The sequence below is a fragment of the Falco rusticolus genome, chromosome 7 (assembly GCF_015220075.1).
Source record: "Falco rusticolus isolate bFalRus1 chromosome 7, bFalRus1.pri, whole genome shotgun sequence".
NCBI lineage: Eukaryota > Metazoa > Chordata > Aves > Falconiformes > Falconidae > Falco > Falco rusticolus.
This window is the reverse complement of record NC_051193.1, coordinates 16,140,928-16,163,715: the sequence shown is the minus strand read 5'-3', so window position 1 is coordinate 16,163,715 and position 22,788 is coordinate 16,140,928.

Genomic DNA, 22,788 nt, shown 5'->3' with positions numbered 1-22,788 from the left:
TGTATAGTCAAATTAATGCCATTCTAAGAAAGATGGCATTTCTCATTTAATTTTTTGATTTGCATAATTTAGATATAAAAAATCAATGCGGTGAAGAGTGTGATACCCTGGTGTGGTCTCTTGGAACTGCTTTGTCCAGTGTCAGTCAGTAGTAAAATACATATGTCTGTTCAGTCCAGAACTGGGAATTCAGGATTATCAATTTCTTCCACATTAACTGTTCCCAGGATTATGCTGTACCTAGCCCCGCTATTATGGCTTCATGGTTTGAAAAATTACATTTGAATTCTGAATCTTTGTATGGAGCCAGTACTATTGAAATAATTCTTTTCTTGACTTGGGGAAATATTCAAAGTCATAGCTGGAGGGACTTCTATCTTTAACAAAAACATAAAGAACAAGGTAAAAAAAGCTTTGCCAGGGTAAATGTAAATGTTCATTGTATATTTCCATTTTAACTTGAATTGCATGTGTAATATTTGTGTTATATTATATTCACATTCATTATAAATTCTAGTGCTCTACCCTGGCCAAAAGATACAAATATATTTTGCTAGATGAGATTTTTCTAGATGTCCAGTGTTTCTCATTTTTAAATGCATGCAATGAAGTTTCTAGGAAGCTTATGTGCCATCAGCTCTCACTGTTTAACTTTTGTGAGTGAGCCTGGCTGGCTAATGAAGCTGATCTGAGCCAGCCAGACTCATGATACCTCTGCATCTGGGTCTGTGAAAACTCTGCAGTAAGAATCTGTAACCTCACCCTGAATTAACCTTTTCTGAGTCCCTGCTCAAAAAAAACTTACACATTTTCAAGCAGCTCTGCATTATTCACTTAGATCCGTGTCTAGCATGTTCATTGTGTAGGACAGTGTTCTCTTTTGTGTCCTCACGTTGTTAGTTTTGTTGTCAAGCAATAACATGTGCCAACATGTTTCAGAACAATGTGCCAGACTCTGTCTATAGTTAATTTCTGAACCTCAGCCAACAACATTTTGTATGTCTAGACATATTTGGGAGTAGATTAACTCTTATACCATTCAGTTTGGTTGTATAGGCTTTCTTTGGACCCCTATGATGTTTGTTTAGATTAATATACAAAAAGTATAGGTCTAGTTGATTTTTTTATTTTATTAAAGAAATTATCTCATAAGGGCATATCAAAGGTTGTCATGTCCAACACTAAAACATTGTGTCTGAAAAATCTAACTGTGAGTATATAACAAATATACTTTTCTACAGGATTTAGCAAGTCACAATAAAAATATCATTTGACTGTTCAGAAAAAAAATAAAAGTATAGAAGAACAGTCTATGCATAGTATGCTTGTAAGCAATTCAGTAAAAGTTACATTGTTCAGTAAGTTATTTCATCAAAAATGATTTATTTTTTTGGAATTTAAAACTGCTGCTTCTGTATTGAAAATGAGCATGCATAACACCCTGTGACTTCATAAGTACACTTATCAATTATACTTGAAGAGTGATTATGGTAGATGGCAGATCAAAGACTTTATGTTCTAGTGTTACCCACAGAAGATGGGTCAGATGAGAAAAACTTCACTAGGGCAGACCGAAGATCTAGCTAGTCCAGCAGCAGATTTTTACAGGAAAAGTATAGGAAAGAGTCATTTTATATTCTTGCAACTTGTGGCAATCAATAGCTTAAGGACATCTAAGTCAAAAGTTTCAGCCGAACCATTATATCAAATATCCAATGATAGACCTATCCTTCAGGAATTTCTCTAAGCCTTTTTCAAGACATTTATAGTTTAGTCTCTGCAACAGCTGTGGCACAGATGCAATTTTTCATAGTGCAATTATGTTGTGTGCAGAAACATTTCTTTTGGTATGTTCTGTGCTTGCTACCTGATAATACAGCTACATAGTCCTGTTTGTGCTGTCTGGGCGCATCTCCTTGCACTGCTTCAGTGTTCATCAGCCTGTCCCTGGAGCAGGGAATACTTGGGGTTTTAGCTGCTGAACCAAGAGTGGCTTCCGTGGAAGTTTGACTTTCAGCGTGGAAGAAATCTCACTGAGGAACATCTTTCATTCTTTGTAGACACACCTGTTGCTGCTGGATTCTGACGTTAGTAGTCTTCATGATTATTAAGGATGAAGGTCTGCAAATTCAGAGAGATTGTGAAAACAATGTCTGTGATCTGCGTGGTTATCAATATGCATAACTATAGCTTTAAAAACAGTAAGCTGCATATTTGCGCAGTAAATATTCTGGGATGATTGTCCCCTGGGTCACTTCATACCCACAGCCTATCAGATAATTTTGACTGGACAGGCTTTCCCCTTAAGCATTTTTCTCCTTGCAGATAAGTGAGTTTTGCCCCCTGAGGCATTATTTCCCCCGAGATTGCTTTCCCTCAAAGTACTTATTTATGGTTACGGTTAGTTTTCGGAAGTGTTAATGGTATATTCTGGTTTTATATGATGCTTTTCTTGTTTATCCACTAAACATTTCAGGATAAATAGTTTATAGCTCCAAAGCTCCCTATCTTTCTCCCAGTGCCAGGAAGACCAGGAGATGAGTCAGTATTTCTCAGTAGCAGTTTTCTGTGAAACTGAGGATCAAAGAGAGAAGGGATAATGTGCTTGATTCTAGTTCAGCAGTTCTGGGCCACCAGATAGGTTTAGGCAGCTACACAAAATCCCATCCCAAGCCACTATGGGTTTGACTCAAAACCTTCTAGAGAATGATATCACAGTTTAGATGACACTTAAAGTAATTTTTATTTTCCTTGGTCTAACTTCCACCTATTCCATTATGCATTCAGTTTGACCCAGTGTTTCCATCTCCACTCAGGCTGATTCAGGAAAAATACTGTCTTAGAAGTGAAAGCACTCAGCGTGTGCCAAGAATATTGATTTTAATAGCAATTGCTGTCTCAGTATTTAGCAAGAGAAGGATTATCCATTGAAACAGAAGTGCACGTTGCTGGCTTTAGCGTGAATGCCTGCTTCTGTACTTCTCAGAGAGAAGACCTCTGAGGATTCTTATTCCATTCTAGAGCATTAAGAGTAACCTGTAAGTGGAGTTTATAAAAATAACGTGGTACCAGGAATATGTTGTAAATGCCCTGGTTGCCATCATAATAATTTAAAGTCTTTCAATATAGTTTTTCCCATTTTTTGTGTCATATATGTCCCCACTTCTAATTCAAACATAAATTCATAGAATGGTTTGGGTCAGAAGGGACCTCAAAGATCCCCCTAATTCCAACCCTGTTACCACGGGCAGGGACCCCTCCCACCAGCCCAGGTTGCTCCCAGCCCCATCCAGCCTGGCCTTGGGCACTGCCAGGGATGGGGCATCCACAGCTGCTCTGGGCAGCCTGGGACAGTGCCTCGCCACCCTCTTAGTAAAGAATTTCTTCCTAACATAAATCTACCCTCTTTCAATTTAAAGCCTTTCTTCTTTGTCCTGTTGCTACAGAAACTACTAAAAAGTCTGTCCCCATCTTTCTTATAAGCCCCCTTTAAGAAAATTAGAAACATGTTTCATTTCTAAGCATTGTGTGGATAATACCTGATCTGAGATGTATGCAGCTGCTGACTTTGGTACCTGTTGTTTGAAATTTCAGTTTCAATTTCATCAAACTTATCTGTGGGTGTTTTGGTTTTGGGTTTTTTTTGTTGGTTTTTCCTCTGTATTTTTTTGGTTTTTTTCATTCCATGAATTACTTCATAATCGAGGCAATTTGAGAGATACATAAAGTTAACATAAAGTTTACATTTTGGAAAATAGCAGATAGGAACTGTATAGTACTACTGTGGCAGCATGGAACAAGGAGTGAATTAAAAAGACTGAATTTAAAATAAATTAACCAGTATCTATGCTTTGCTAGTGGGTCATTTGAGACATTACTTATTTAGTGCCATAATGATGTATTAATGTAAAAATGTTATTTATTTATGATGTATCCATGCATGTGCTAGGCAACTCATAAAATAGAGCTGATATTTACTAAGAACAGCTTACATGCTTAGATGGGATAAAATCTCATGGTGATAAATGGCAATATATTACCTGCAAATCCCAGATTCTGATGATGGAAGACTGTTGGAAAATGTAGGAGAAATGTGGCTTTTTTTTTTTCCCCACAAACCACACAATGGAATTCTATTAACTTAATTTTTGGGTTTCTGCTTCATTAATCTCTTTTTCTACTTCTTATTTGATCTCTTCTGATGTTTTTCCTAATACAATACTTGACTGTCATATTTACAGTACACGTTGCGGGGGGCATATGAAAGACGAGCAGTCATTTTTGTATTTGAGGCTAGAAACATCTTACAGAATTGCCACGTTTTGTGAAAAGTGAGTTCCAATGATATTATATCTAATACTTTTAAATCTTAATACTTTGGGCAAAAATTTAAGAGCAAATGTATTCATGTTCCTTTCTGTTCAAAACAAAAACAAGTTTAAAAGCTGTCAGATTTTTTCCTTTTTTTTGTGTCGGTTATTGTTTGTTTTGGGAAATGGACTAGAAAAGTAGAAGTAAATGCATATGATGTTGATTGTTTTGTATTTCAGTAAATACAGGGGTTTTGAAATTTTTTTTTTTTTTTTTTTTTTTTAGCTAGCTTTGGTTGAATGAAATGAATGCTGTGAGAATATACTTGATCTTTACATGTCTGTTTTTCAACTGATAAGAACACTAGGGCTACAATAATCAGATTTTCCATCCTGCAACTCAAGAAATATCCTGTAACAACAGATCTCTACCTCAATCTTTAGATGATTAATTTTTTGGGGTTTTTTTTTTTTTTTAAATATTAGGAGATGCTGTTTATTTCAAACTAAGGTTTTTAGTAAGAATGTATGTGTTGTGTTTTGTTTTTTTTTTTTTTTTACAAGGGCTTCTTAAATCCACAGTGCAACTTTTGGTGAGAAGCTGGGGAAATGGTAGACCACAGGGCAGAGTAGTCAGTGGCTTTCCAGTTACTAAAATACAGGCTCTGGGATCAAACGATATTATTTCTGCCTTGTTTAAAAATCTTTAACCCAGGTCTTCATGTTCCAGGAAAATCCCACAAATCTGAGGCTGGTTTCTGTGTTTATAGATTTACCGAAGGAATGATTAATCTGATCTACTCTGAATGTTTACTTCAGGATGAAATGAATTACTAGACTCCAATGACTTTTAACTAGATTTCTATTGATTATGAAGGGAGCCTAGGGTGAATAAGTCTATAGCTTCTAACAGAATATTAAAGATATTCTTGGATAGCTTTAATGTGTGACCTGTAAGTGACAAACTGTGAGTTTTGTTGTTTAAGAAACATCATATAAAATCATATCAATCTCTCATTTCCTTCAGGTAGACAACCGTATAAGTATCCAGGGATGTACTGTATGTATTGAAACATCTTTAACTCGGCTTACTGACTGAATCAAACCTTACTGTTTAATCCATCCTGCTTTCTAGTATCATCTAGTCCTGCAGTCCTCTTCCATGAAGTAACAGAAATCAAGGTTTTCATGGCATGGTCACACCTGTATGATGGTGTACCTTCAGCTATGGAGTGACACAACGCTTGCTCATATTCGGACAATGTAAGATACCATATTTGGTCAACTGATGTGGTGCCTTCACTTAATTCAAGACAGTTTATAGGAGATTTTGTGACGAGGCCTGGTAGTGAAATGGTAGATATTTTGATTTTGGAGGAGACTGGAGGATGGAGGTTGCTGAATCAGCATCACGCTGTCCTTTAGTAGGTATGTGCTCATGATACTGCAATTGTTCACCCTGTTTTTCATCTGTTATTATGGTTAATAGTTGTTTGTTTGGTTTTTTTAATCAAATTATATGATAAAACTGATTTAAGTCAACAGCTGCCCTTGCTTTTTTTCTTTCTAAAGTCAAATTGATCAAGAACTAGAAAGATACACAGTTAAATGTAATGTTACTTTAAATGCTAAATGTTTTTGCAAATACGTATTTGTTTCCATGACCAAAGTGGTTGCCTGAAACCCAAGGTAATCATAATCTGAAACAAAGGAGTAGTTAGTTCCTTTCTTGCTGAGATGGGAATTCATTAACACTATTAATAGACTTGCTGCATACTAACCTTACTCTAAAATTATGGGCCCTTTTAAATGCTTTCCTTAACCCATGAATGTATGACACAATCTGACTTTAAAGGCATTCTAGTGAAAGAAAACTCTTTTTCACTAGATTATATCTTGTGAAGAAGTGAGTATAATAAATTGATGTACTGTATATTGTATGACTTTAAACATCTCTACCATAATGAAATAAGTTAACCCAAATGAAGGAGAAAGTGGTGCTCAGGGATAGAAAAAGAACAGAATTGCCTATGTCAGTGAATGAAGGAATGTGCATTCTATGTAACTTTCTTAATATTTGACATAAATTTTGATGGTTTTCTGACAGTTATGCATCTTCTAGCCACCTGACGTTATTTACAATGTAACACTTGATAGGCAATTTCTATAATAAATACAATTCATTTAATCATTGATTATGCTGATACCAAAACAAATCCACCTTAGGACTCTGAATCACAAACCCACTGGTATGTATCAATCTCTCTGCCATAAATGCTCATGGAAAAGATGGCCTTTGCAAAATGTCTTGAATATTAATGGATCAAGCCCTGAATTGTACAAAGCTAGAGCAATTGGAAAGGAATGTCATCCTTGACTGACATAAATCTGCTCAGCCTTAGAAGTCCATTCTCCCCAAATGAGAATTTGACTCCCTGAACATGATTTGTGATTTAACATCTCATCTGTTGCGTAAGGAAAAAAAAAAGGCGTCTTTCCCTCTTGATGCTAGGATCTACCTGTGTATCTTTTCCTGATATAATTCTGATCTTCAAATATTTATAGACAGGTCCAAATAATCTCATTTGGTCTAAAGTTATCATGGAATCCTCCCCTAGCAATTTCCAAAACCAGTACTTGTTCTGGTCTTAATGCTGGGGAAGTTAAATAGAAAGAATGGGGTTCAGTGTGGTCTGGTGTACTGCTACACTGTGCTTCAGAGGAGAGTTTGACATAGAAGGAAAAGAGAGGAAAAACTGCAGCTGCATATGTCTTTTTTTTTTTTTTTTTTTAAGGTACCAAAGAATAGCAAATGGAAAAGCACATAAGAGATTTCTACCACATCCTCTTAAGATGTAAAAGTCATTAAATGGCAGCATGATTTAGAATTCTGTGTTATCAAAGGATTCTTCACTTTCATGTTGCTTCCGTGAGCAGAAGTGTTCATTACTGCCGAAACGGCAATGGTACTTTAGACATAGTAGGCTATGTGATGAGCTTGACCGAAGTATGCACAGGGTGAGGGAAACTGCATCCCTTGTTACGCACCGAATTTCACATTGCAGAGTTGTTTCCTGATGGTCTTTATCTTCTTTCCTACAATCAGCATAGGGTCATAAAGTTGTTTTTAGAGGTGGTAGTTTGTGAGAGGGATTCACCCTAGCCTTAGAAGAATTTGTCTATATTTAAAAACAGCTATCTTAATAATAGTATATAGTTTATTGGTGGTGTTCTTGCAGCCATTCTTTTTTCCTTGGTGGTTCATTTTTGTATTAGAATGACAGCTCTGTCTGAGATATGTTGGGTGCAAAGGAAGTAAAGCATAATTTCTGAATTCCTGACTGGGAAGAAGAGCAAGAATGCAGAAGGTAAAGATGTTTAGAAGGCAATGACACTGAGTGTCTTCTGGTGCCTCTGTCAGTACTTCAGTGTTAGCTGACAGGAATGCAAATCTGGTTGTCTTAGCCTTTTTGGTCTTGAATCTGGACAGAACTGGGTGGTACAACAGGATAAAACCAGCCAGCTTCTCTGTGGTTGAGTCACGGTAGGATTAAATAATCTTTGATCTTCCCGTTTCATGTAGGGTTTATATTGCATTCATCCTCCTGTAGAACAGACTCTGATCATGGATGACAAAAGTGTCTGATGAGAACATGTGTACTACTAAAATGCAAGATGTAATCAAGACAAATCTACCCTCACTGGAGTCATACAAGTCCAAAATAAAATCTGCTAATGTAAATGCTTGCTTTTTAAAAATCGTTCATTCATGACCTAAGGCTTTCATGACATCTTTTCACAGTGAGACTACAAGGCTGCACTTCATATTTTTTATTTTTTTTAGGCAGGTAGGGAGACATTTTGTCAGTGGACCATAGACATGTTAAATTCCCCAGTTATCATAAAATTGCCAAGTTGTTCTTTCTTGAAATTCTGTGCTTGTTTTTATCTGCAAGACATGCATTTTGGACATTTCTGTCAGTGGTTACAAAATCCTGTGAGACATGCTGTGGTAGCAAGATCCTTTCACCTCAGGGCACTTGGAGTTCACAGCAACAAATACCAGCGTAACTCCCCTGAGGACACTTTAGAGCATCCTCCTTTTTAGGCCCTATACCAGGACAGAAAGGCAAGCTGAAGTGCTGCTTATTTTTGCTTTCTCACAAAAACGAATGACATCTCTAATGTGAGCAGCAAAGGCAATGCTGCAGCTGTCATTCAGTCAGTGCTGAAGGAGAGAAGGCAATTCAGAGGAAGAGGGAGAAAACAACGTGAGTGCCTAGAACTGAGGACACAGGATCATTGAATGATCTTATCTAAGAGTCATATGTATAGTGGACATGTATCCCACTACGTGAGAGGCAGTATCTGAAATTGTCCTGGTCAGGAGTTCACCACATAAGGAAGCTGTGACTGTTACTGGTTTCTGTGTAATCCCACCAGCTTTCCAGCTGTGGTGTTAATTTTTTATATTACTAAGAGGCCTGAATCAGGATATGGTTACAGTAGATGCTTATACTAACACCACCCCCACCTCCCTTCTTTTTTTATGGCAAGAACTTACCATTAGAGTGAAATATGAAAGGGCTGGAAGGAATGTCTTATGAGGAGTGGCTAAGGACTTTGGACTTATTTAGTATGGAGAAAAGGAGACTAAGGGGTGACCTCATTGCTCTTTGTAGCTTCCTGCGGAGGGGAAGCAGAGAGAGGTGCAGAGCTCTTCTCCCTGGTATCCAGTGATAGGATGTGTGGGAATGGTTCAGACTGTGTCAGGGGAGGTTTAGAATGGATATTACTAAGTGTTTCACTACATAGAGGGTGGTTGAACTCTGGAACACGCTTTCTAGAGAGGTGGTCAGTGCCCCAAGCCTGTGTCTGAGGCATTTAGACAATGGCCTTAATAACGTTCTTTAACTTGATCAGCCCTGAATTGGTCAGGCAGTAGGACTAGATGATGGTTGTAGGTCCCTTCCAAGCAAAATAATCTGTTCTATTCTATGTGAGCCAGCAGATTAGAGGCCTTGCGAAGAAAAGACAGCAGCAGTCAGTCTGCTAGGCTAGTTGTCATAGTTCACCCTTAGCCTAATCATCATGTATCATTCTGCAGCCATCTGAGCACGCGAGGTGTTTAAGAAGGGATTGGTAGGAAAACAATGATACTGCTTGGTTTCTGTGGTGCTCGTAAGGAATCTCTTCCATATGAGAAGGGCAAAGCCCAAAGGTGCTTCATTTCAGGTTTGGTGAGCTGATACAGGAAGATGGCATTCCTCACTGAAGGTGGAAGAGACCTTGCAAGACACAGCGCAAGATGATGAAGGCAGAAATAAAACTATATAGTCAATGTGAGTGGTTGAGAATGCAGCAGCATGTTCCATGCACTTTTTTTCAGTAGGGAAACGTGGTATTGTGGTATATGAGATGCTAGAAAAAGAATTTGTCTGAGAGGACAAGTGGGGAAAAATAGATCCTGGTTATGTTTTATAGAAATAATCTGCCGGACTGTCAAGTATCACAAAACAGTTGTGTATTTCACTAAAAAATTTCTGGGCTGAATGGCTTCCAGATAAAGTCAGTGGAATGTCTTAATTTGGCCATTCTTTTGACTCAGAGCAACAAAACATTGTAGCTGCAATCAACATCGTAGCTAAAACTAATCAGCCAGCTCTCCCTGCTATTGCTGCAAAGTAATTTATCACTTTTGCCTATCCTCTGGCCACAGTCTGTGATTTGGTTTTGATGCTACTGCAGCAGTACCGTTTGCAGTGGAATGCAACATGCTGCAATTAAATTTTTTTATCAAATCTAATGCAGAACTCCCCAATTAAGAATATCCACAGCAGCAGATGTTAACCTTTTCCTATGAAGAAAGTTCACCTCTGAATTCTCCCATTTTTGGAATTTTTTCAGGTTTTCTTATTATCCTTACTCGATCAGAGGTGGAATCCTTCGATGTATAATGAGCACTGCCTACTGTATTATTTTAACTATACCCAGTGCAATGTATACTCAGTTCACTCTGTGAACATTATTTGCAAGGCATCTTTGTAATGGCATTTTTGCCTTCAGATTCCTCTACTTACTTTCCCAGGCTTCAAGTGAGTTGGTCAGCAAATTAACCTTACAGCAGCCTTCAATATTTTTTCTTTTCTGTGATGTGCTTTTCCCTGACTAATCTGATATTGCTGTTCGAGCCACTCTGTTACTGTTACAGGGCAGCTTGGAGCCTGCAAGTAAAAATCTATTGTGGAAATAAAAAGTTACCGTTCCAGAGTAATATCACATCTCCTTTTAAGCTGAGTGGAGATTTTGTAGAATTTTTTGTTGGGTTTAGTAGTTGTTGTTTTGTTTAATTTTAAAAATAAATGGCTTGATTTAAAATATTTTTTTTGTTCATATCACTTTGGTGCTTTCAGTTTGTGTGGTTCCCCTTGAGATCTGGCTGTGCAGTTTTCTGGAAGGTTACGGGTTTTATCTGAATTCCTTTGTACTTGGCATATCCTAAGGGTGCCCTCTTCCTGTAGGAAAGGAAAATCCTGCAGCATCAGAGATGAGATTGCCATTTGCCACCAATTCTTGGATGACTTCCAATACTGCTTGCTTATCTGAATAGAATTATTCTAGGCTCTGAATCCCAAAACTGCAGTGCCCAGATAACACTTTCTTTCAAGGTACTGAAATACTAGCTCATTTAGGAATTTAAAATCTGAATCAAGCAGTAATACTGTATGTGTAGATAAATGTCACTGGCACCTTTTTTTTCAGCAGGAGCCTATATTCTGCTGAGGTCATTAGTTCTAGTAGCAGTTTTCCCATGCCCTGCCCATGTCGTGTCTTTCACATCTGAAATTTTGACTACTTAAGTGCATTAGGTAGAAACAGTCTCCTTTTTGGGGGTAGGTGGTATTCCAGGAGGTCATAGAGGTTTTGAACATCCAGAGCATTATGCTTCCACCTAACTGCCTTGTAATGGAATTGCTTGGTCAAGCTTGAAGGGTCACTAGGTAAGTGGACTGGCTGATCAACATCAGCTGGAGATATGGCTGAAGGGAATGTTTCACAATGCTCTCCTCTCCTGCAAAAATGAGAGTGCAGTACGTGGGTGTAGCTGGGCAGAAATCCTCTCTTCAGCTCTGCGTGGACTCTTATTTTGTCCATGTGGCTTCCTGAACTAACTCATCCACTGCCTTTGTAAGTTCTCTCTGCTTGTAAGCCAGATAGCACATGCTGATGGTACTCCCCTGGCTTCCTGAACTAACTCATCCACTGCCTTCGTAAGTTCTCTCTGCTTGTAAGCCAGATAGCACATGCTGATGGTACTCCCCTCGTACCTCTGCAACAATAGCACATGCTGATGGTACTCCCCTCGTACCTCTGCAACAAGTCAGAACGTTAAGTGGGGAGATGAACTTTTTATGCTCATACCCTCTCTTTTTCCACCTCTTTATACACCACTGCTGGAGTGGATGCAATATTCAGAGTATTCAGAAGTATTCCAACATAAAGCTAAGGACAGAAAAGTTAGAAGCTCTATGTATTCAGACAGTCATTCCATTTATGAAGCTAGCTCCTGCATTCCACATTCTTGGCTTTTCCCTCAACTGTTTGAAGGTTGGATGACCTGTGTCATGAACTGTATTGCACTGGTAGTCTTACTGATAAGCATTAACCTTAGTTTCTTGGTAGTAAGACACATTCTATGCAATAGTTCATAATGTGAAGTCAGCTCAGAACTGTTCTGCAGATACCACTATTCATTTATCTTTATTTCACAAACTAGATGTAACTTTTATAAGCACTATATAGAGAAAAATTGTGTAATGCTTGCTGTATATTTTGGAGCATAATTCTCTGGCCATGTGAATGGTTTTCCTAGATAATTCTATAATTATGTAATCAGGGTTTGGGAATGCCCTGCAAAAAGCTGTGTCAGCATATATAAAGGAAGAATGTTAGCTTATTTAAATTTCACCAAATCCTAGTAGTAGCTACAGGCAGAGGGAGGAGTCTTAGATACAATGTGAAATTGCTTATGACCTTGTTGGGGGGAAGACAAAGGAAAATATGTGGCTTTATTAGTTTACTAAGAACAGCCTGGTATCTACCAAATTAATAATGTAAATTCTGAATGTCCATAAATAAATTAAAAAAGACCAATGAGACCTCTGATTTTTCTAGATTTTATTCCAGTGTTTCGGTCACCTTCAGTCACTGATTGCAGGAAAAATGCCAGATGCCCAGCAAGTAAATAATGTAGCTCAGGCTGTGATTGTTAATTACAATCAGTACTAAAGAACTTGGTGGAGATGATGATCTCTTCAACCCATGAGGAAAAAGAAATATCAAAAGGACTAGACAAAGAATATTCAAATAAGGAGAATACAAGAAAAAAACCCCAAAAACTTTCATCTGTGAAAAATCATTGCAATGAACTTTTTATTATAAAGCACGGAGGGACAAGTGTTAGGGGGTAATTTCCTGAATGCCTGTTCCTAAACTCTAACTTCTTTATGCAGAAGATAGTGCTGAAAGGTAATAATTAATCATTTCCATTTAAATCTTCCAGGCATTGCACTAACAAGATTTAGCTGCATAACTCCTGTGGCTAAATCCCATGCAATGTTGAAAATGTAGATGATAATATCTCCATCAAAAAACTCAGTGTCATGGCAGAAATATTGGAGCCAGTCCCTGTGGGAAAATGGTAGTGATCTAGTGGCTGTCAACTGCTATGAGATATCGTTCTCATTTTTGTGTCCTCGCATTACTCCCAGGTTTTGGCTACTGCACAATGTGGTTCATAGTTTCAGTTTACTGAGTAGCATTTGATCATACAGGAAATAGAAAGTACACTAGTAAAGATGATGAACCTTTGCTTGAGTAGACCCTTAATTATAGGGTAATCACATTAAGAATGATGGTTTCATCGTGTGACTGCCTGAAAGATATGTCACATGACCTCAGAAATGCCTACAATTCCACTGCATGAAACTGGGGACTTTGCTATTATGAACTTGAATTTTTCCTTTTAAAGCGATTTGTTTTGTTGTTTTACATTCTAAGACAAGCAAGAAATTTAATACTGCAATTAAAATAAGTAATGCTCCTGACACGTTACTGGCTGTCACCTGTACTACTACAGTAGTAGGATAATGTAATGCTGCTTTTGTTAGTCAAAATGTCTTATTCTGTTAGCAAAAGATAAGCCTATTCTTTCTCATATTTATGAGGAAGGTGGTAGCATCTCCAGACAGAAAACCTAGAGCTGTGGACTTGTTCTCACAAAAATGTCTTTGGATGTTTTACTTTGTTGTTTGAATTAGCATGGAGGAGCAGTAATTGCCACTTACTACTGTTCATGCAGATGTTTTTCCTGATATGAATGCACGCTTGGCTAGCACCATCAAGACAGTGACTAATGTGGTTTTATTAGGAAGGATCATTTGAAAAGGGTGTGTTTTTTGTAAGGACTTTGAGTGGTAGAGCTGAATGTTGTTGGTAAGCAGTCTAGGAGCTGCTGAGTTTCAATGTAGTATGAACGCATGTTTCAGAAGTGACTAAAGCAAAGTGGATCAGAGCAGAGGTGCAGGTGTAGAACAGCCTGGAAACTTTCCTTCGTCTGGTGGAGGTCTGTCATGCAACAAAGATTTAAATAAAGAGTGTCCCTTCCAAGAAGAGGCTGTGTTTTAGATTTTTTCATACGTACATATTAGAGTTAGTAAAAGTTGAATATTCGTGAGAATGTTTACTGTTTTATCTGAACGTATCATTCAACTTTAGTATCACAGGTATACCAGCTACAAGGAGTAAAGGGGAATTCTCCCTGCCAACAACTGGCTATCCTTTTACAAGCAGAACTCCCATCTGTATAGTCTCTAGAGTGAAGTTACAGGCCTAGGTAACACTGTTTACAAATATGAGAAAGCTGGAAGAGATAATACTTAAATTTGGGGCTGCTGTTTCCTCTAGAGGAACAAAACTGTAGTCTTTTTGAAGTTCATGAATACAGGTCTCAATCCCAGCAACAACGTTATAGTACATCTGAGATACGGAGTTCTTGTACCCTGTCATGAGATGGAGACTGTCCTCTGATATGTTTAGTCTTTTTTAATTGTGGTGTTATATCACCAAATTAGCTGGAAAAGATTGTGCTACTTGAAAAATAGTGCACACAGTTAATGGATATACAGGCTGAACTTTGGGTCCAAAGAATCTGAAAATCCCTGTGAAATGTCAGCTTAATATTAGTGTCTGACTGCTAATTGCTTAGTTAGTATGGAAGTATAACCTTGATTATAGATTTCAGTATTTAAAATGACACGGATGCAAAAGAAATAACAATGAGGCTAGTAATGGTGAATAGACCAGATAACTCACTAAGGGTAGATTCCTTATCTTGTTGTAGCAGTTAAAATGAGAACAAATTTCCTCACCAGACCTCCCAAACCCTTCCTTCCTTTTTGAAACAATTAGCTTTGTTTCCAGTTGTCATTGCATTTCTAGATATGTATTATTCTGTCTCTTATTTGACATAATAGAACTCATTCATTTTTATGAAGGAAATACATAATAAAGGTTATTTTTGCATGGTCTTTAAGTATGCTTATCTGTCTGACCTTAGTGTATTTTTCTGCCTAGGTACTCATTCACTTTGTAGTATGTTTGAGCTTGGAGTGACAGAGGGGCCTAGTTTGAACTGAATTTAATTGTAGTGGACTGCAATGACTCAATTCTATGTTTCTGTTCTTAGTGTGCATGGACAGTCCTTCTATGTTTCTGTCCTTAGTGTGCAGTGAGAGAGAATGTATTGAGAAATTACTGCATATGTAGTGCTTGCATGGTTCTTCAGCTGCCTTCAGGCAAAGCTTCTCGACCCTTGAAGACTGACTGGCTTCATAACTGTGTCCCCTTTTCTGCCTGGGATGCTGATAACAGTTTTTGTCACTTTGCTGCTTAAGAGCTAGTGAACAGCCAGCACTGGTGCATTTGCCATTGTGAGCTCTTGGAGCTGGCACAAAGCTGACGTTGCTTCGTAAATTGTACTTTGTGTTTAACAGCTACCTAGGGGTCTGCTGAGATTCTGGAAGGTTTTGAAATGAAAGATTGAAGTGAAGCTGTTCTAGAGGCTGTTACAAAAGTGATGAATGAGTAGGGCACAGTACTAGTGGGGCTGAGATTCTTGTACAGGAAAGCAAAGCTGGATCTCTAGCAGTGAAAGCACTGAGGTAATTAGTGACACTCCATCCTACCCTCATCTGCTTCTGCCAGAATGCAGCTGCACGCTGGCCTTCACATGAAGCAGATTGCAGGGTACTAAAGTTGGCCCAAGCTTCAAAGCTTTCACTCTATTGCAGTGGAAAGCAAATTGCCCTCAGCAGACATCCATTTGCTTCTTAAGTGGAACATGCAGTCTACAAAGTTGCATTTGTTCCTTTTTACAGAGTTCTGGTCTGCAGACATGTTCTCTAAAGAAGTGACATGCAGTATGATGATAGCTGCTGGCACAGCAAGAGGACAGTTCAAATTGAAGTCATCAAATAAAAGAAAACAATTTAGTAGAAAATCTTTAAAGCTGCTTTTTAATTCATTAGCAGGAAAATGCTGTGTCAGCACTTTTTAAATTGTATTTTTGAAAGGATGGAAAGAAACAGTCTAGTGTTATTTCTACAGGTTCTTTCAGAGTAAGTTGCGGACGACTTTGAGCAGTTAAAAGAAATGTATCTTTATTGCCTAAATATTGTAAAAACATGGGGTTTAAGTTCTGCAATCAATTTCTCATGCAATGCTTTGAATGGATAAGAAAATATGTTGAAGTAAGAGTAGCGTGATTGGTTATGACTTCAAATCTTGAGGACCTGAGAGACTGGCTAAAATAGTTCTCATGGAGTTTTGTGCTTAGATATAGTCTGCCCTTTGGTACCTCCTGTCTTCTCCCTTTAGGCTCTTGAAGGACATATCCTGTATTTATGACCTGTTTAAAACTACATAATTATCTATGCAATGAAAATAACTCAGTCTGAATGTTCATCTCAAAGTTCTGTCAGGTCTTCTGTCTGATGCTTTTTCATACTCTGTTTCAGAGAATATGTATGGGAAGGGATCGAGCTATGCTCCTGCTCTGGTGAAATGCTGCTCCAGAAAGGAGAATCTTGGTTTGAGAGGCTTCTGCAAGCTCTGTACGTTTCAGCTTCTGTTGCTGTGTATGAGGACTGGTTGTATTTGGAGCCAAGAAAATTCTGTAGAGCCATGAGGGTTACTGTTCAGTCCTGGCACAACTGAAAGCCAGAAGTTATTGCTTGCATCAGCCATACCATATCTGTGTCTTGCCACCTTCGCTAGCTTTCTCAACCTAATAAAATGAGAAATCTTGCACTATTGCTCAACCATGGCAAGCTGAGGCTTTCTGAAATTCAGAGGTCATGGTTTTCTGTTGCTGGTTGGGTAGCTGGTTCTCATTTATGCCTATGAAAACCTTTGTAAAAAGTCTTCGAGCGTTTTTAATTAGACCGTCCCAATATGTTACTTCTGATTAAAGCAGAAGATTGAAGTAATGAGGGTTGTAAACCTGTGCATAGATGTGTGATGGTAATTTCAACATACCCACTGGCTGTTTGAGATTGCTGCTATCTTTAGTTGTGTACTAAGATTAATTTCTTTCAAAAAAACTTAGACCTGCAGATTCCCAGTTCATAGTAACTGAAAGCACCAGCTTATCTAAAGTAAAATAACAAGGATTTATTTGATAATCAATTAGCTGAAAATTATTGGTAGCTGTTTTGGGGCAAAGTTTGTCAGTGCCTAAAAGACTAATGAAATGTAATTTAGACTTTTGAATCGCAGGTTCTTTTGGCAAGTTAAACTAAAAATCAGACTATGGATTTGCAAAATCTTCAGTTACGCAGAAAGTCCTAGCATTGCGACATTATTGCTTAAAAGCTTATATCCAGTAGAATGGTATCTGTGACTGAGTGATCTGTATTACACAGGGTTTTTTAGGCATATCTCTTCTGTAGGCAAGTACCCAGAAAATGGATGATACCAGTATGGGAAACATTAGGCAGTTTCTGTACTTGTAGAGTAGTGATTTCTGTTCGAAATGGCTAAGACAGTTTCGATTGCATTGAGTGTATTTTTACTTCTGAATTTCATTGTCATACATCAAGAATGCCTGAAATTGCAGAGATAAAGGCATTGAAAAAAATGTTGTTATAGCACTTTCTGAGCTTCTGGTAAACTGATTTACATGCAGCAGATCTGGGGTAAACTGAAACAGTAATTGACCCCATTGCCCTTTTCTGGTTATTCAAGGTGGAGTAACCTCAGGGGGATCTGTTCATCTCTCTACCATAGTGCTAGATGACTGCAGAGTAATTACAAGGAATTCAGGTTTAGACTTATAAAGGTTTGTTACTAGCCAGTGGATATCATTGGGCTCAATAAAATCAACAAGCTTATAATTAGTCTGAACTATCTAACAGTAACCTAATTTAAAAATGCAAATAATAAAAACATCTACCATAACATTAAAAAAGTCTTAACATATTACAGATTCTAGTCACAGAAGAGAGTGCTGATCTTGAAAAGCTTGATGCCAATTATGTGCTTCACTGAATTAAAATGAACTCATGTTATTAATAAAGACTCAGATGATCTAGTCTGCCAGTCCAACCTTTCACCACCTCACACTTTCATTAGAAATGAAATTTTCAATTAAGAACTGTCTTCCAAAACTTAGTATTGAGTTCCAAAATTAAGTTTTCCAGACTGTGATTCAGTCACATGAACTTAAGTAATACAGAAAAATCTTGCAAAATTTGACACTGTGACATGTCATTCTCTCATACTGCTTCATGGGTCCTTTCACATTAAGTGATCATCTTGTTCAGGCCATTGACAGTGAAAACTAGATCCATCTGAGCGATGATTTTTATAAGAATAAGGCTCAGAAATAATCCAGATGTATACAAAGCATAACACCTTTCAAAGGCAATATGAAATCTGAAAATTGAAATGCAGCTGTCGGCTTTTCTGATGAGTGCTAGAAGCAATGGATGGAATGAAAAATATTAAAGAAAGCTTTGTGCTAATTTTTTTTTTTATAGTTCAAAGAACATTTTCTCATTGGAACACTTTAATAATCCTTAAGGAAATTCCATTAATTAACTTGTGAACACTTGACATAAGTCATTTTTGGACTTGGAGAGATGCTTGTGTTGTGATTATCAAGGCCAGGAATCAGAGGATGAGGGTTCTGTGGCTAATTTTATACTGGAGTTTTTGTTCAATGTTGAACAAAATCTCTGGGGATTTACATAGATATTCAGGCTATATGCTACACTCCTCGTTACTTTTAATGTTTATTTTTTATTGGAGTGCTTTGATATTACATACCCAAGTTGGTGAGATTCAGCTTAAGTGGTCAGATACTATTGATCTGGGAGCTGTTTCAGTTGTAAGCAATCTATAGAAAGAATAAAAATTAAAAAAGGTGGTTAACTAGTTATCACATATAGATATACACGTGTCTGCTATGATGCTTAAGGAATCATAAAAATAAAATGGCAATGCTGTAGTGTTTTGTATGCAGAAGCAGTTGCACTCGCTCTCCCCAAACAAGTTAGACATAGTATTTGGGCTAAGTAGATTTACTACAAAATGAATGGTGAACTATAAAAGACAGAACAAAAAGGTTAATTTGGTGTGTTCCTGGAAGTGCCTTTGAGCTGAGCTGGCTTCGTGTACACTCATGGAAGTTGAACTTTTTATTGAAGGTGGGTTTTTTTTCTATTTGAATAGCTTTTTTTTTTTTTTTTAAAGGTTCCTACATTTGTCATGTCAGAAAAAGTAAAAGTAAGGACTTCAGAAAATACTGTAATTATTTCCTTCAAAGATAAGACTAAAATGCAAATGCTGTGAATGTTGGCATGGTTTCATTTTTTACAAAATATTCTTCAGACTTAGCCTTTGTTACCTATTAATTAAAATTTTATTGTGGGGAACATTTAGTTTCAGAAATATTTAGAAAATAGGGCTTGGGGGTGGGGGGGTGGGCAGGGCATGTGGAGACAAGGTACTGTGAATATTGGAGTGTGAGTACTAGTTTCAGAAGAATCCTGGGGCTGTGGGGAATCAAGTCTGAAGACCACAATCTGGAAGCTGCTTCATTCATCGGCGTTCTCAGTGGGATATAAAATTCCAAAATTTTCTTCACCGCAGAGGAGGACCAAGACAAAACACGAGTCCATAAATAAGGACTGAATGAGACTTGATTTTCTCCCTCCTCACTTCACTGAATTTTGATCAAGGACAAGAATGTTAAACAATTATCCTTACAAAAAGTATCCTGAATGGTCAAATCTCTCACTGAGTGCTTACGACCAAAGTCTTCTAAAAGATCTCAGCACCAATAGTGTGGCGGAGTGCTTTGAAGTTGTTACTGTCCAGTAATAGGCTGGAGACTGGAGGAGTCCCTACAGTAACTGCAGTTGTGCCAGTGAAAATCCCTGATAATCTTATGACACCATTTGTGATATGTTTGGGAGTGGAAATTGTCGCTGTTTTTTCCTGATGTGCACAGGATATTTAAAACATAATTTGTTTGTTTGAATGTTTCGTTCTGCTGTTGCACCTGTGATGAACTTGAAAGCTTTTGTGAATCAGGTATTACTTCTCCCACACCGCCTTTTGCAAGTGGAATTAAATTCTCATCCTCTCATGCACTCGCATGGTGTGCTGAACCATTGCTTTCTCTGTCCCTTATAACTACGTATTTTGGTCCTGAAAATAATTCCAGCTGCTGTAGCAACCATATTTGGCTTAATCTCTTTAGTAGTATCTAGTGGTACTACCAACTTTTGGCAGACAGTAGGGCCTTGTGGAAAGTTGTGTGAGGAGTAACTGGGCTGGTATCCTCTGTCCTTCTTGTCTTTTGTTTGATACACAGAACATAGAGGAAAAAAGCATGTTCTTAGAGCGAGCAACTATTTCACTCAAAATTACAAGTTCAGCAATAAAGTTGTTTTTATAAATGGCTGCCATTACTGCTGTCTGCATATCAAGTTCCAGCTAGCGCTTTGAGGTTCACTTCACTGCAGATACTGAAGAACTTTAACAGAGGATGACAGAAGAGAAAAAAGGAAAGCAGAAGACCAAGTGAATGACAGTTTCTCTGGGAACCGTCCTCCAACAGAGTGCTCTGATAAAATTCTTCCCTGAACTGGTTTCTTTTTCTGTACCTGGAGAAGCTAAACAATTCATAACGAAGTGCCAGTCACCACAGCTCTGAGGTGGTACTGAAGAACTTTACCAGGGCTCAGAGCAGCCATGTCAGACAAAGGCTTGGAAATATCACAGGGAGAGATAGAGAAGTTTTTGGAATATTTGCCTCAGAGGAAAGTAGTAACATTATATAAATGATGAATGTAATAGGAAATAAGAGGAAGGCAGAAAGTAAGTTTCTTATAATAGAAGCTTTAGCATTATATAATGATATTACATTGCAGGATGTATTGGGTTTGTGTGCAAGGTTTTGGAAGTGGGAAGGCTACTTCTGTGAGAAGCTCCTAGAAGCTTCCTCTGTGTCCGATAGAGCCAGTGCCAGCCGGCTCCAAGACAGACCCGCCACTGGTCAAGGCTGATCCCATCAGCAATGGTGGTAGTGCCTCTGGGATAACACATTTAAGAAGGGGGAGAAAAAACCTGGACAACTGTAGCTGAAGAGAGGAATGACACTATTTGAGAGCAACAGCTCTGCAGACACCCAGGTCAGTGCAGGAGGAGGCAGGAGGTGCTCCAGGCGCCAGAGCAGAGATTCCCCCACTGCCCGTGGGGAAGGCCATGGTAAGGCTGGCTGTCCCCCTGCAGCCCGTGGAGGTTAATGGTGGAGCAGATTTCTGCCCATGGAGGACCCCGTGCCCAGAGCAGGTGGATGCCTGAAGAAGGCTGTGACCTAGTGGGCAGCCCACCCTCGGAACAGGCTCCTGGCAGGACCTGTGGACCCATGGAGGGAAGAGCCCAGGCTGGAGCAGGTTTGCTGGCAGGACCTGTGACCCCAGAGGGACCCAAGCTGGAGCAGTCTGTGCCTGAAGGACTGCGCACCGTGGGAGGGACCCATGCCAGAGGAGTTTGTGAAGAACTGCAGCCCGTGAGAAGGACTCACATTGGAGAGGTTTGTGAAGGACTGTCTCCTGGTGGAGGGACCCCATGCTGCAGCAGGAGTAGAGTGTGAGTCGTCCTCCCCCTGAGGAGGAAGGAGCAGCAGAAACAACGTGGGATGAGCTGACCGCAACCCCCATTCCCCACTGCCATTGCACTGCTGAGGAGGCAGGGAAAATTGGGAGTAAAATTGAGCCTGGGAAGAAGGGGGGGGAAGATGTTTTTAAGATTTAGGTTTTATTTCTCATTATTCTAGTCTGATTTGATTGGTAGCAAATTAAACTAATTTTCCCAAGTTAAGTCTGTTTTACCCATGATGGCAATTAGAGGGATCTTTCCCTGTCCTTATCTCGACCCAGAGCCTTTCATTATATTTTCTCTGCCCAGTCTAGTTGAGTAGGGGGAGTGATAGAGCAGCTTGGGTGGGCATCTGACATCCAGCCGGGGTCTACCCACCACAGAAGAGTAGCAGTCACTTAATTTTCTGTTTTCAAGGACTTAGATCATTTTCCAGTGGGTTTCATAAGCATATTCTATCAGCAAAGAGAGATAAGACCTGGAAATCTTTGGTTCCAGTCTAGCCTCTTGAAGTAACTGCATCCCCTCCAACCTGCCCAGTCTTGGCTTTTCCCTCCACGGGCTTGTACTTTCTGCTGATAAAAAAAGTCTTAGTCTTCATAAAGCAGGTTTTTCACATGCATTGCCTTGTCAATACTTTATTAGACTTAGTTTATTTAGCTGGCTGCAGCATCTGACTTCCATATCTTCACTTTTGTTTCTCTTTCACTTCTCCAGCCTCACTCCCAGATAGTTGCTATTTAACTATTGACATTTCTCTTGAACAGCACTTTGTCTCACCTTCATCTCTTCTCGATTCTACCCTAGTGTCCCTTCTCAGCAGTCTACTTGCTCCTGAGTAGACCTAGTTCCATTTGCTCTCCATCTTTCTTTTGACCCAAATGTTCTGGGCCTCAGCCTGTGTCTTTCCCACCATTCTCCAGTCTCTTTTTCATTCCTCAGGCTCCTCCTCCCAGTCTGTTCCCCTGGAGGATTTGTCCTCTCCCTTTATATTTGAGTTTGAGAGCTGCCTCTTCTGTATTGCTTGGGCTTAGTAAGGAGAGTGTTGAAACAGCAGCAAAAACCTCTGGCCTTAGTTCAGGTTCTTAGACTCAATTGCAGAGAAAGACCTCCTGAGGCCCCTGGACCGCGTCCAGGACAGACGGAAAGGTTGTGAAGCACGGCAGTTGGAGCCACGGACGTACTGGCTGTGCGCAAGCCATGAGGCTTGTGAGTTGGGCATTTCTGAGTGGCTTTTCATTGAGCGTGC